Source organism: Phaethon aethereus, assembly GCF_964289735.1.
Source record: "Phaethon aethereus genome assembly, chromosome: 14".
NCBI classification, from domain to species: Eukaryota; Metazoa; Chordata; class Aves; order Phaethontiformes; family Phaethontidae; genus Phaethon; species Phaethon aethereus.
In genome coordinates, this window is record NC_138590.1 from 18,732,881 (window position 1) to 18,747,174 (window position 14,294).

The 14,294-nt window shown below is 42.3% G+C and overlaps 1 protein-coding gene across 1 annotated transcript in view; it reads left to right on the plus strand.

Moving 5' to 3' along the window:
- FSTL4 (follistatin like 4) overlaps nucleotides 1-14,294 on the plus strand; it is a gene marked incomplete at its 5' end in the record, with an annotated part of 234,488 nt that overhangs the window by 27,570 nt on the left and 192,624 nt on the right. The gene's annotated exons all lie outside the window — the stretch shown is intronic.

Consider the following 14,294-nt stretch of genomic DNA (forward strand, 5'->3'; position numbering starts at 1 on the left):
GAAGGAGTGGCAGAGACAAGGTGTGATGAACTGACCACAACCCTCATTCCCTGTCCCCCTGCGCCGCTTGGGGGGAGGAGGGAGAGAATTCGGGAGCGAAGTTGAGCCCGGGAAGAAGGGAGGGGTGGGGGGAAGGTGTTTTAAGATTTAGTCTTAGTTCTCATTACCCTACTCTGGTAATATGTTAAACTAATTTCCCCAAGTCGAGTCTGTTTTGCCCGTGACGGTAATTGCTGAGCGGCTTCTCCCTGTCCTTATCTCGACCCACCAGCCTTTTGTTCTATTTTTTGTTGAGGGAGGTGTGATAGAGCAGCTTTGGGCACCTGGCCCACCAGCCAGGGTCAACCCACCACATAGGAGCATGATGAAAATCATTGAAAGTATCCAACTTATTTTGCTTTGCGTGGAGAAACTAATACTGACTCAGTACTCTAATGGTGGAGTTTCCATTTTACTGTTGTGGTTTTCTAGCAATAATTCTCAGACCTTCCTTAAAGCAAACCCGTTGTTCATTCTTTTAGTGTATTCCCATGGGACAACAAGATTTCTGTCAAAACTGCAACACAATTCCTTTCAAGAAGTTAAGTGGAAGCAGGGAAGAGAGAGTGGAGGGGGAGCATGGCTCCGTGTGCGCGTCCCCTTTGCTGATCAGCAAGGGGCCCATGTTCATGGCGCTCTCCGAGAGAGGCGGCTGTAGCAGGAGAGCCATTAATAGCCAGCCGCTCTGTCCGTGGGAGCTAAGCTTAGTGCACTTATTTAATTTAGACATTAAATCTTCTTCTTAGCACAAACACTCCTTTGCTAGCTTAAAATTCTCCTCTGCAGCTTTGGAGACAGCTTTTGTTTGCAAATCTGCTCTTTTGGGAAGGGCTCTGAGGAGGAGGTGGTGGGTCCCTGAAATGTCTCCTGAAGCCCCACTGACCTGTGCTGGCCAGTCACTGCTGGGGCAAGGGGAAGTGTGTCCTTGGTGGCTCCAAGGGCTTTAGATCACCAAGTGGTTAAAGGTAGTTGGTCAGAACTGCTCTGTTGAGTTTGCAATTGAAGAACCAAGCAAACAAGCCAAAAAAACCCCAAATTAGATGTTTTTATCTCACCTATCTGGAACGTGTAGAGGCACCTGGTAGCTTTACTTACAGCTAAAGTCTATATAAGCAAGAATAAGATCAACTAATAGAGCTAATAGTTATTAAAACCGGGACTTGTGCTGATTTAAGTATAGCAAGGGTTTTTTAAATTTCTGGTGAGAAGGGATGGAGTTCAGATTTGGCTTCTTCATGAACAGGGTTGAAGCTAAGCATTTCCTAGATCCATAGTGAAACAAATTCCTCATCATTTGATGCTACACATGCTGCTGTAAAAATAAATGTTATTTTCTACAACTACCACCTATGCTAGTATTTCTTTTTAATTATTGGAAAGACTGTTCATGCCACCAACATTTCCCTTGAGGCATGCTGTATGGCAGAAAGAACTTAAGTTTCCAGAAATATACCCATGAGCTGCTGGGAAAGTTCTCTAAAGTCAAAGGGTTGGGTTTTGTTTAACAAGATTCAGTTAGTCTGTGGAGAGCACACACAAACTTTCTTTTTCAAATGCAGATAAAAATCTGTTTTCTGTGCTGGTTATTTTTCAGGCATTAGAATATGAAAGTCAAAGTTTGTAGGGAAAAGTAATATCTTTTATTAGGTCAACTGAGATAGGAGGAAGCCAGGGAAGCTGCTGAGCACAGGAGCTATTTGTGGGGTCTAGAACATTGGTGGCAATTGTCAGATACTGGATTCCCTCCCTTTATTCTTGAACAGAATTTGCTGATTTTAAAGTTACTGTAAACACAGTCTTTTTACTTGCTATCAAAATCTAATTATATGTGTTTGCCAGCTATTTTGATAAAAATGGCTTTCAGGTGTCCCATCCTTATCTCCCTTGTCTGTCAGGGCTTTTTTAATCTTTTCTTTTTGGATGACTTTGATGGAGAGCGTTTAATGTGATGCTGACTGACTGTAGGACTTTGGATAAGACAGCGATCTGGCAGTGAAGGCTTTGACAGTACACTGTAATGGTGGGACATCAGGGGAGTCTGAGTGGCGTCTTTCTAGTTCATACTTTATTTACTTTCTGTTTTAGAATTTAGACTTGATATTTTGGATTTTTAGTCTTTTTGCTCTGTCATGGACAGGAACACCCTGCTGTGAGCGTCACCTGTAGGGTCAAGTGATAAGCTCATACCATGCTTGAGCGAGGCGCCAGGGTTGACATCTGTCTATGTGCGACGTGGCGTAAGGAGTAATAAGCGTTGCTGACTTTGTGCTGTTGCATGAAGCAGGATGCCATGTGGGGGCTGCTGCTGCCTGGGGTATTATTTTGCCCAGGGTTAGCTGTTAGAAATGAAAATTCACAGAGCAGATAGTCAAACCAGAATATGTTTGTCAGGGGGTGACACTGCATTTGTGGATCCCCTCTCTTTTCTGCAGCGAGGCTGTCCCCCGCTGCCAGCTGGCCCCAAGTGCAAGTGTTTCAGCTGCAATTCTTTACTTGTTTCTTGTCCCGAGAACTCGTTCAGAGTTTAATAAGAATTAATTCTGATAGAAGAAGTTAAAAAGTAATAATCACTCCTTCAGTCATGCTGATGACACCATGTCTTTCGAAAGGTTTTGCGGAAGCAAAGCAAAATACCATGAATTAGGCTCTTGGTGCCTGAGAGGCTCCATCTATTCTGGTACTTCCAGCAGCAGAAGCAAAGAAGAAATTTATGAGAGTGGTTAAAAATCCTATTGATTCCTGGAGGTATATTAGTCCGAGTGATTTGGTATGCCTTACTTTCTCTGTGTGCAAACCTCATCCAGTTGCTATTTTGTGCCTTTGTCATGATTTCAGTGAAGCAAGTTTAAAAAGAAAGTAATATCAATCGGTAAGTGGAAAAACAGGCACCACTTTGGAAATGGCATCAAGGAGATGCTGGCTCCTCTGTGATGCTGGTGCTCCGATGCTTTGTCCTGTATCAGCACTACTTGTGCTGAATGTATGGATTTACTGGATTTGTGTTAGTTATTTTATCGATAAGTTGCTTTACTGTGGCAAGTCAGACTTGTAATAATAAGTAACCCCTATTCTTTGGTCTAAATGGGTTTGGAGGCCCTGAGATATATCTTGACTATTACAAGCCTAATACCTCTAGCAGAGTTTCTCAGATTTAGAAATAATTTATCTCCTATTCACAAAATTTTGAAAATAACATGAATTAACAGGAATTCCTTGTATCTTTATGTTGACTATATACATGTTCTCAGATGGATTTCAGTGTTTTATATTCAATTTTATTGACTATTGTGTTTCTACCCTAAAAGCCACCGTATTATCTTAATCACAGCAAGTAACCTTTCTCCTGTGCAAAATGAGGATAACACTAAGTAAACTTAGCAACATTGTGTGGGGTGGTTGAAGTATTTTGGTATCTTTAAAATAAAGTTGTTAAAGAAACTCTGTGTGTGTGTGCCAGCGATACACTGCTCTGGCAGGCAGCCGATTTCTGCCCAGGTTCAGTAGATGACACCGTATGGGTCAGTGACAGATCAACGCAGCTACAGCAAGCTGCAAAAATTATTGATGGGTTGGGGACCATTGTGGTGGTTGCATCAGAATTCGCCTGACATCGATGTGTGGGGTTTGAATATTCCTCAGCAGCATCCCTTGCAATATCTGCAGGACAGATACCTCTTATTGAGGTTTCTGGAACAGGAGGGGCTGGGCAGGCTCTCACTAAGACTGTTGTTGTGCAGAAGGACAACAGAAACTCTTGTTGTTGACTGATGGATGTGCAGAAGGAAATGCAAGTGGCAGGACCGGGGCTTGCCCAGAGAAGTTCCCTGCCCTGTGGGGAGCTCTGGACTTGGGGGACCAGGTGAGGACAATCATTTGCTATGCTGCTCTGATCTTTCAACCAGCAGAGCTTCTCTCCCTGGCATAGTTCCTCCATTTGTAGACTGAAGTGTGCCTGATACTGTCAGATATTAAATGTAAAATTATATGCAGACATTAGGTCTTTGGGGACCTAACAAAAATGAAAAAGCGAGGCTGTTTATTTCTGGCCTTGTGTTGTACCTGTCAATGATGCTGGAAGGTGTTGGGTCTGACGCAGGCTGGAGCAGAGAGGTCTTCACTGCGGGCTCTGCCCTCAGCTGCACTTCATCTTCTGCAGAGCCTGACCCTTCAAAAGCTCTGGTTCCTGCTGTGCTTGCGCTGCAGCACTGCATTACGTGCAGATGGGCAAAGTGATTCTTCAAGTCTCTTAAGAAGAAACTTCAAGGCGTTCTTCTCTGGAAGTAAATTTATTAGGTAAAGGAAAGTTGAATGGCATCACTTGGGAAAGGGGAGCAGGAGCAGAATGAAAAGGCTTCCAGGGCACCTGCCTGCTGCTGGGGAGGGAAACACAATGGGAGATGCAGGAGGGTTAGAGAGATACAATTCCTGTCCTGTGGCAATTAGAAAGGGTGTGAGAGAGGATTGAGTGGAACGAAAGAGAAACAAATGCTTTGAAAGGAAAAAGCCCCAGGTCTAGTCTGGCTTACTGATCTGAGTCTTGATTGAATTAGTCATTCATGGTGGTGAAGCAGTGACTGCAGGAGGCCAAGAGCCTAGGAGATGGATTTGTTCTCTGCAAAAGTTATTTCCTGGGCAGCTGCTGGAGCTTATCGGTGCTTTCCACTCTTTCTCCTATGTGCATATTCAGAGCAGGTGGTTTTCCTGTTGAAGGACTCTGACTATTGCAAAAGAAAAAAGCCTGGCATCCTTAGGTGCATTCGTCAGAGCAAATGTAAAGGGAAGCCCAGGGCATTTTAGCATCGGCACGCCATGGCAGATGTTGGTCTCCCTTCAATGCTGAAAGATTGCTGTGTCCTCCAGTCCGCAGGGTATTGCCGGCCTCACTTCTGCATGGGAAACCTGCCCCAAAGTCCCCGGGAAGACATGGCCTCCTTCCCACCACCCCGCAGCACTGCTGTGGGCCAGACCTACTCGAGGAGCTGCCTTGGCTCCCCCCGCAGCCTGTGCCGCTGCTGCCGGAGGGGTGAGGTGGGAGTTGTGTGCCTGGCTGTGTTTGCAAATTTGGCCTTTAGCTGCTCTGTCTCCCATTTTGTTGACGGCTGGAGGGATCATGCAGAACATACAGAAGGATGTAGTTGTGTGCCGTGAATAATTAAGTGCCTGGTTTGGTTTTTTGGCTTGAGCCAGGTTTGAGAGACAAACCTTCGTGGTGTTTATATTATAGATCCTCTGTTGGATCAAGGGCAAGCTTAAAGAAAAAGTGACAAAATTCAGCACCTCAGCCAGTGCCCCCAGGACCAGCACCCTCCTGCCTGGTAGATACCATTGTGCACCCTTCCAGCCACCCTCCCTGTATTTAACGAAGAGCTGGAGGTGGAGTATCTTTAGCGGAGAATTCCACTGTCAAAGTTGGTATGACTTTTCTGTTTAGCTGTGCTGGATTATTTTTGATAGATGTTTCTGTGGTACAGACCAGCCTCAAATGACTTTCTTCTGTACCTCATTGTGATACACAGCTCTGCAGAATAGCTTCTTACAGCTCTCTCTGGGGAAGGCAGTGCTTTACATTGAGCGAGAGATGAGATTGCAAGGTCTGCACTTTTCTTCCTTAAAAAAAAAAACAAAACATTTCAACAGCTCGAGGTAACTGTTACCCTGGTATTTTGTAGCAACTCTTTTAAATAGAAGGCGGCTTTGTTAATACCATAGTACTGGGGCAATACTCTACAGCTGACACCTGCAAAATCTCTTCAGTTTTGTATTTCATTATTTCAACAGATCTTACTCATCCCCAAAGGTTTTGGTTTCATCTGAAGGAAAAGCAGATGTGTGCGTGTGATACAGAGACATGAAAGAAGAACATGGATATGCATGCTTGCTTTTTTTTTAATGAATAGGAGATCCAGACAGAAGGAAAGCTATCACTTCATGACCGTCTGTGCTCTTCCATTCAGTTAAACCAAAGGACCCCAAATCCTCTGGGTGTAGGAGCCTGCATGTGTGTCTGCATCTAGTGTGACTATAGTAATGCTTGAGCCAGGAAGACATGGCAGAAAGCCACATGCTCAGAACATTTTCAGTACTAACTGTGCAAGATTTTGCTCCTGGCTGCTTACCTGTAGGAGGTGGGAGAAAACTGAAGCCTTTACAGATTTGACCGTGGTCATGGGGAACGCGGGAAAGGGCATGCGGCGGCATGGGCAGGAATAGATCATGAGCACAGCTCCTTATCTAGAGCTTGTGATGCTTTTACCTCAAATAACTCGTCCTGCTCTGTCCTTCCTATCTCTCCCTCAGCTTTGCAAAATGTATTTCATGTACACAGTGTCTCCCTGCTTGAGCCAGTTACCTGGCTCTCAACAGCTACTTATTCTTTCAAAGTACTCTATTACTGCTAGGATTTGATTTTTTTATATATATACAATCATTTTGCTATTGTGCTGGTTGTGTGTGGTTGTGGATGCAAAAGCACCTTAGCTCCCAGCTTTCCTGTATGCTCCATCTCTCACTGCGGTATTGATATTTCTATACCTGGTGGTAAAATTAATTAAATTATGGTCTCTATTTCTGAACTAGTTTATTGCTTTAATTATTTATTGCTGCTGCAGCTAATTTGATTTAGGCAATATTTAGTTCTGTTTCAGTAACTTTTCATTTTAAAAACAAACTGCTTGTTTGAATTCATTGGCATTAACAACCTGTTATTGATTAGTTTGGCCTCAAACTGTGTGATGAGGAAAGAGTGGCTGTATGCCATGCTAAGCCTTCAGACCAGAGCGTTAACAGCAAGTTAAAGCATATTTTTCTGGGAGTAGTTCTTAGGAAAGTGTATGAAGACTTGCAGGTGTCTAAGGAAGGTCAAAGCCTCTCAAAAATTTCTGTGGCTTGAGCTTATCTTTATAGGAACGAATAAAGTGAAGGATGCAGAACTAAAAAACTGCAATACCTCCTCCCGCTTTTGTACCTCAATCACAGCATTCAGGCATGCCCTTTACTACCAAGTTTTTTTGTTGTGACTTGGTAATAACATCTGTAGTGTGAAATTGGGTCTGCTAGACTGTGTATCTCTTAAGGTCTGATCTCCAATGTGAAGAGCTTAATTCAAAACCTATTAAAATCAATTGGAAGGTTTCCTCTTTCACTTGTACCTTATTTCATACCATATCTCCAGTAATGACTTGCTAGCTTTTCTCTGTGTCATTACTTTCTGCTGACTGTTCATGATTTAAAAGACCAAGAGGTTAAATAGCTTCTCTTCCACCATCTCTGGTTACCTGTGAGAAAAGCTCAGGGGCTACACTTGAGAGCAGAAAACGAAGGTCTTGTTTGTAAATTATAGTTCAAGGTCAGTTTGAAGAGTGTTTCTTGAGGGACTGGGGCTGATCTTTCTCTTCCATTCATGCCACAGTGGCATAGATTGCATTTCATGTGTCCGACATCAGCACGACTCTGGATTTATTGAACTGTCCTTTCATGACTCTGCAAGGCTGTGCCCAAAAGACGAAGAAATGAGCCCATATTTAGAGGACTGCACAGGCCATCAAGGGCATGTGGATTTGCCATGGTGCAGCTCTGACCTGAGCAGTGAATGGTGGTGAGAGCATTGGTACTAAGAGGGTTTTAGGTAGATACACAGGGTTTGTAGCTCATGGGCAGCATATGGTCTGCACTGTCCTGTTGTAGAGCCCATAGCTGTGTGGTCTTTCCACCTTTCAAGTTGCTATGGGATAACATAAATATTTAACTTATGACATCCTATGGATAGGGCCTTTTGATTTTTTCCCTGGTCAGACATGTTGATCAAATATTCATGCAGCCTTCTTGAAGACATTAATGACAGTTCTTTTGGTCTACAGTAACTTCTCTGATCACAGTCCTTCTCTTGGAAGTGAAGGCCAGCATGGTCAAAAGGTGGGGACTTTTGTCAGGTTGTTGCCACGGCATTGGGTTTGTGTTCAGCCAATTTGAACTTGTGCAAAGTCCAAACCTCTCTGGGGGCAAAGCTCTTATACTGGTCAGAGCACTGCCGCACACTCAACAGAGGCTGGGGGCTCTGGTCAGCTGCATGGTCCTTGCGCTGGGTCTGGCCAGCTGCAATTTCATGTCTTTTCTCAAATGAAGCCTATGCTTCCCAACGGATATAAAGTGCTCTAGGTCCCTGTGGTTCTCCTGCCTTCCAGAGGTGCAGGTCATATTTTTCTGTCCTTGAGCTATTTTATAGAAAAGTGAAAGGTTGAGGGAGGCTTTTCTGTAACCTCCTTCCTCTGACAAATATCCTTTATTTATTCCGTACTACAGTCTGTTGTTTACAGCATATGCAGTGATATTAAACAGCTGCCACATCTCAAGCCAGAGGTAGCTGCAGCAATGCTGAAGTGCCTATGTAAGCTCATGTCAAATCCCTGGGGATGAAGGGCTCTATTAAAAACTTAAGATCATTATCACTAATCTTGAAAGTGGACCGATGCATTTAACATATATAATTATAAACTTTCAAACAAGATGATTTCATCTGGTGGAGCATCTGGGACTTGTTTTTTCATTATCAGGTTTCATAGAGTGAAAAATCTTCCTATTCTCTCAGAGGATTTTGTGGGATTAGTTGCTGCTGTTTGTTGTTACATAGTCCTGCAAATGTTTGTATAATTATGCACGTCTCTAATTCATTCTGCATCCTTTTGGGGGGTTTAGCATTGCCTTCCCCAGTGATGTGCTGGGATGGTCCCCTTCAGGTAGTAAGAAAAATAAGGATGGGCTTTTCCCATGATCAGTTTGAAAAATGGTCTGACAACATGTGCAGGAGTTTACTGATGCAGCAAAGTACTTGCTAGTGCAATCAACCTGGGAATAACCATACTGACTCAGAAAATCACCTGATAAAGTGTGATTTGCATGAATGGTATTTTCAGCACAAAATGCAATAGTAAACATATACTGATATTTTCATCTAAGGACTGTCTAAATTCCTTTCTAAGCCCCGGATACCAGGTCACGCTGTCCAGGCAGCAGCTCTGACCACTCTTTTGCAGGGGTAAGGTATAAAAAGAGGTTTCTCTGCTCCTGGTGACTGAAAATTTTGCTTCGTGAAGGAAGTGCTTCCTCAGTAGGATTTTAAGATACCTGATACAGACAGTCAGAAGTAGCTATGAAAATATGTTTTTACCTGATAAGACCAGATCATCCCAGTTTGATTTTCAAAGTTGAGCTACCAGCTATTGTGACAACAACTGATCTTAAACTTCATAATAAAAGCCAGTAAAGGCAAAACCAAGGCATCTAAATTTTAAGTTAGTAAAGATTTAATTTAATCAATAACCTTAACTCCCTCTCCCTCTAATACTAACTTTTATAGGGAGGGTTCCTGGTTTTGACAGTGCTGGGGGAAAAGTTGGTTGTGATGGCTCGGGGATAGTGTCACAGCTGTTTAAAGTGCAGTTCTTGGAGAAGAAACAAGGCAAATATACATAAAAAGAAAGGCATAAAAAAGGGGGAAAGGTGTAGTTTGTGTGCTGCATACTTATAAGCATGTTGCTTAAGAAACATGAGTATATCTGCCATACACAACCTGACTCTAACGTATGCCAGCAGGGTTTTTGGGGCAGGGCTTTTGCATTCTCATTGCATTGTAGCAAGAAGAAGACCTGGTGAGTGTAAGCCAGGCTCTTAGCAGAAGGCAGAGTGACAGAGAAAGGGAAGGAAAGGCTTGGGAAGTAAAGCAGCACATGGAAGCAGGAAGCTTGTTTCTGTTGCGGGTAATATTTAGCTCATGTAGCTGAAGGCGGAGATGCCGATGGAGTTGTGCCCTTTCGGTAAGATGCCTGTGGGGCTTTTGGTGAGGGAGCTTTAATGGAGGAGATGGGAGAATGATGGAAATTTATTGCTTTGAGCTCTGTTCTCCCAGAATTTTCATCTTTACAAAACTCAAAGGACACTAAGAGTCCAGAATGAATCCATCTTTTTCATGTCTTAATTCTTCTTAATGCAGTTCTTGCATGATATTAATAGATACCTTCAGACAGACTGAAGGGTTTTTGTCTCTTGTTTAACTCTGAGCCAAAGGACGTTGTAACAAGATGGAAGAACATTTCTGCTGGTGCAGGCATTATGGAAAACAGTTTTCAGTCTGTCTTTTAGGAGTTCCCTTCTTACCTTCTGAAAAGATCATGCTAGTAGGGATTTTCATGAGGTTTTATTGTCCTTTTTTGGTAGAAATGGTATGGCACCACAAGCAAAACCAGTGACAGAGAAAGAGAAACTGGCACATAATTTGAGCAACATGAGCATGTGACACCTCATAGTTTTTTGCCCACATTGGAAAGATACTGTAAGGCTTGCTGGCTTTACGAGTTCTCAACCGACCTGTGATCTTGGTGTCTTAAGTCTTAATGATCTTTTCACAAGCAAGATATGAGCAAAACAGTCTTTTCATAGACTTGTAAAACTTAATTATTTTACAAGAGCAAACTTCATTTATAGAATTCATTGACACCTGCAGTTGAACTGGCTAACACATTCTCTTTCCTCAAATGTTTAACCACTAGTTGTTAATACTATTTTGCAGTCTGCTAAAGCATCCCTAACTTTGTTCAGCCTTTGAGAAGCTGGGGGTTTCTTTTGTAAGAACTTAACTGGAACACAGAGTCCAAATACCAGATCTCCACTTTTATTTGGAGATGCCTGAGTTCCAGAGAAAGAAGTGTTTAAGATGCTTTTTTTTTTTTAATGGACTAGCGTGGTTGCTAAGCCTGATTGCACAGAGCCAGTCTCTGCAGCTCCACATGGAGCTTATTCACTCCTGTAGAAATTATTTGAAGGTTAGAAATTTAGGAGCACATACAATATGTGAGGTGATTCAATGATTTAACACTATTTAAAACAGAGGAACTCTTGTTAGGCCTCTCTCTTCCCTTTTAAGCATTTCCATCAAGAGCATTTGAAATCAATGACTTAAACTCCTCTGTGGATCTGAATGTCTCATAGAAGGAGTGAGGATGTTGCTGAAAATCTAAATAATGATTTCGGAAACCAATAGCAACATGAAATGAGTACATCTGCCAGTCACTGCAGTCCCTGTGTGCGGCAGCGAAGGAAAAGTAGGTTTTAAAATGCACCTGGCAAGACAGTGCCCTTAGTGACATTGCACACGTAGTTACACTCCTCTTGATAAAGAGTAGTGTGAGGGTTTTCTTCCATAAGCACGAAACAGGTAATTAAATCAGGTTAATTTTTGCATTTGTACAGTGCTTGATTATAACTTTAAAACATGATGGTTAATAAAAAGGATCAGAAGTAAAAGGGGATATTAATTTTACTTGGTCTGTAATATCGTGGCAGTTATGTTCAATCATTTGTAAGACAGAAGGCTGTAAAATACACCCTGTGATGAGGTTATAGTCAGACTAAACATCACCATAAATAACAAAATTCAACTGTTTATTTACTGATCTTTAAATAAGGTGTGATTGGAGTAAATATGATGGGAGACATTTAATTAAACTGAATGAAGGAGTGTGGTAAACATCACAACATTGCCAACGAAAACAGAAAATTAATGTGTTGGCAGACCAAATAGTTAAGACTCTAAAATGCATCTATAACTATGTCCTTTTGAGAAATGTTTCAGTACCTCTGTGAATGCTTTCAGATTGATTCAAGGACATCCAAGTGCCATCATAATCTTGCCCAGCCTCTCAGTCAGGGCTGTTTTGCTTCTTATTTTCAGTGAAAACATTGCAAGTAAAGAATGTATTCCATAAGGAGAAAACTGGCTAATACCCACAACTGTATAAAATGAAAATACAGTTTGCGTTTGAAGCACTGATGAGTGTAGTCACAGATGTCAAACTATCTTGCTCTTGGTAGTAGTAAATCTTTTTCCAGGGAGTGCTTCATTTCTCTTTTTGATATTTTCAGTGAAAATACATTTTAATTGATCCAATGTTTGCTGATATGATTCTGCTCCATTTTCCTGTTTTGTTTTGAAATTGCTGGATCCAGAAAAGGAGAAGGATTTCCTCCTGTGTAACGGAGCGGAAACCTTGTCTAGGAGGTGGCTGCTGCTAGAGACGTTATTTTGAATAGCTGATAAAATTCAGCCCGAAGTCTTCTGCTTTGCTGCAGTATAGTTTATTTCTTGTCCCTGCCATGCAAAACTGCTCTCTTTCCTCTGTTTGGATCTCCCCTCCCTTTTTGTAGCCAGTTTTATTTTTTGAGGGCACTCTAGTCAGTCATGCTCAGATGCCAGTTTCCCATCAGGCAAGATGTTGTTGTCCTGTTGCTTGTATCACCATGGGGGAGCTGCTCAGGGTGCACTAATGAGTTCGATTCTCGAATGCATTTGCCTTTCACAATGTGAACAACAGCAGCACCTTTCAGTTTCTTTGCTGCTTTTCAAATCAGACCGGTGCCTAATTTATGGGAAGCCCATGTGCAGTCTACACAGCCATGTTCATTCCATCAAAAAGATCAAAATTTCTTATTGCATACAAAATACATAGTAGGAGTTAGCATTCATAGGAGAGGTGTCAGAATCATGAACTTACCAAGTTGGTAAGTACTGACTTGTGCTTTTGGAGGACTTTTTCCATAAAATGAGGTGGAGGGGAGTTGAGGTTAGAACACCAAGTACACTGCACCGACAGATGAAACCAGAGGCCATTAAGAGCTCTATCTCTTGAAGTGTGTTTTGTGATAGAAGTACATGAAAATCCCTCACTGCAGGTCTCCATCTGTAACAGTGTTAATGGAGCTTTAAATAACACAGCGCAGTATTGCTGCAGTCTCATGGTTTTATCATGCTTTTTCCATTATTTCGACTTCTTCTGTGGGAACCAGACTCATCCTTTCTATCTATTTTTTTGGACATAAAATGTGCGGGACGCTGCTAGGTGGGCATCCCTTGCCAGGAAGATGGCAGCATTGCACTGTACCTGTGCAGGCACACTGGATTGTCCCACGTGGCCTTGCATGCTCCATAGCACAGATCTTGTGCCTAGCAATTAATTTCTGTTTCCGCTCTCCTTTCTTGCTGTTCCCCCAGACCTGGGCTGAGGGGGATATACAGACCGCAGCCCTGGGGAAGCTGGGAACTGGTAACTACTTGTTTCTCCCTCTGTGTGTATTTAAATGAGTTGCGAGCAGAGCCCCTGCACCTGACATTTTATCAATAACTGCCTTCATTAGAAGTTCACTTCTGTTCATTAAATTTTCCTTTTTAGATGTAATTTGTCACTTCAAGTGAGAAGAAGGGTATCTGGAGGAGTGGGGTGGTTGTGTTATTTCTTGATGTGGTATATTCACAAAGAAATGGATGGTATCAGCACGTTGTCTGATACTCCCCTCCCACTGATGGAGTTGATTCAGGTCCAGATTAAAACTCCACAGGTTAGGAGACCTATCAGCAGTTTTGGCTGGTACCATCCAGGTGAGCCTGAAAAAGTGGGTTTCAGGGAGGCAGAACATCCTTCTCTTCCCTACCCACGTCATCCATTTGAATTGATAGAGAGCAGCCATGGACTTCACCTCACCAAGGGCAGATTTCAAATTCATATATTGGTAGTGGTAGGTTTGCTTAGACTCATGTTCTTTGCTTAAATCCAGTCTAAGAAACTTCACCTGATGATTCCTGTAGTGTCTTTTCTAATCTGTACATCAGTGTCATGACGCATAGGCTGCTGAACTACTAAGGAAACTCTTAGGAAGACATTCAGGCTTCATTAAAGGCTTCAAAAATGTTCAAAAATTGCTGTATGTTTTTAGCTATAAAGGAAGACATAGTTGTTTTTCCCTAAAACATACAACAGTCAAGCTGAATGTGGAAAACTGGATTAAAGTCTCTTACCAGTAAAAACCTCTCACATTTCCAGTGCTCTAAGACTTCCCACTCCATGCAAAAATGAGCTGTTAGAGGTAGGTGGTTGATCATCACAAAATGCAAAACTGCAATACTGGGTCCAAACTACGGGTGTGATGTGTGTACATGCTTGAAGGAAGGACCCAGTGTAGCTTTCCCTGCTCTCTGAAGTGACTAAGCCTTGATTCAAATTACGTTATGATCATAACTAAGTTATGATAGAAAGGCTTGGCGTCTTCTTGGGAAACAAATACAACATTAACATTGACAATTAACCCAGTTGTTCTGCCAAGCAAAAAGACGCAATCTTCCTCTTCATGAAAGATTAAGATCTGCTTTGATCATTTGGAAAGCATAAACTAATGAATCAACTTCAGTACATGAATTCCAACATTCTTGGTGG